Below are 1,784 nucleotides of genomic sequence, written 5' to 3'. Positions count from 1 at the left end.
ATTCACAGGGCTGTCATTAGATGGAAAGTGTCTTTCCCTAGGTCTGCTGTTTGTGTGTTTTGTTCAATTGAAATGTTGATTTGCCTGTCAGAGTTTTATTTATCGGCGGATGAAAGCTCCATTATGTTTAACGTGCATCACAACTTCATCATCAAAGCGATGGTAGCGTATCTCTGGCGGGTTTTCCTGCAGGCTAAATTAAACGAGTGGGTGCGGAGTAGTTTTGTGGCTGTATTTTCTCTGCGGTCCGTCAGAAGTGCTTTGCTGCCTGATTAGCTCTTCCGTCCCTCTCAGCCGACGGCAGCACTGCGGGCGACGCCACAGCACCTGGACCCACGACGAGCACTCGAGCCAGAGCACAGCTGTTCCCGACCCCTCAGCACACACACACACACACACACACACACTCTCACTCACACACACACACACTCTCACTCACACACACACACACTCTCACTCACACACACACACACTCTCACTCACACACACACACACTCTCACTCACACACACACACACTCTCACTCACACACACACACACTCTCACTCACACACACACACACTCTCACTCACACACACACACACTCTCACTCACACACACACACACTCTCACTCACACACACACACACTCTCACTCACACACACACACACTCTCACTCACACACACACACACTCTCACTCACACACACACACACTCTCACTCACACACACACACACTCTCACTCACACACACACACACTCTCACTCACACACACACACACTCTCACTCACACACACACACACTCTCACTCACACACACACACACTCTCACTCACACACACACACACTCTCACTCACACACACACACACTCTCACTCACACACACACACACTCTCACTCACACACACACACACTCTCACTCACACACACACACACTCTCACTCACACACACACACACTCTCACTCACACACACACACACTCTCACTCACACACACACACACTCTCACTCACACACACACACACTCTCACACACACTCACAAACTCTCACTCACACACACTCTCACACACACACACACTCTCTCACACACACACACACACACACACACACAGTGACTACTGACACTCACAGTATGAACTCATCCAACACTCCTTCCAGATTCCCACACAGGTGAGTCTAGTTTCAGATTGGAGGAACATTAGCTATGTTTCCATCCAAAGATGCTAATTTAACTGGAATATTGCATAAAACATTTGCGAATAAAGCACTGTTTCCATCCAACGAGTCAAAGACAACAAAATAGTCTCTTCCTGATAAACTGGTACTAGATATCACTAAGGAAAGTAGGAGAATCGACTGAATATAATAATTTGGCAACACTTTATTTTAAGGTGTCCTGAGCATTTTTGACGATCGTTTCTGTCCAGTCTGCTCGTTTTATTGTGTTTAACCACAGCTATCGTCGTTTTTTTTGTCTAGCAGTGGCAGCAGATATGTGATCAAATTTCTAATTTGAGGCTGTATTACGTTGATTCTGGCACCCAACATCTTATAATAACAATAAATTATGCATAATTATATGCAAGTAACCCTAAACCAAACCCTAATCCTAACCATAACCATATAGTAAGTACATGTAGTTAATTAACATTACTCTGTACTTAATTGTGACCCTGGAGCACAAAAGCAGTCTTAAAGGTCCCATATTGTCAAAACTGAAATTTCCTGGCTTTTTTCACGATTACTGAGGTCTAGGGGCTATTTAACTACCATATAAGTTTCAAAACAGTCAGTCCACAGTAAAATT

The sequence above is a fragment of the Sinocyclocheilus anshuiensis genome, unplaced genomic scaffold (genome assembly GCF_001515605.1).
Source record: "Sinocyclocheilus anshuiensis isolate Anshui unplaced genomic scaffold, SAMN03320099.WGS_v1.1 scaffold1151, whole genome shotgun sequence".
In the NCBI taxonomy this organism is placed as follows: domain Eukaryota; kingdom Metazoa; phylum Chordata; class Actinopteri; order Cypriniformes; family Cyprinidae; genus Sinocyclocheilus; species Sinocyclocheilus anshuiensis.
This window is presented reverse-complemented; position numbering follows the sequence as displayed.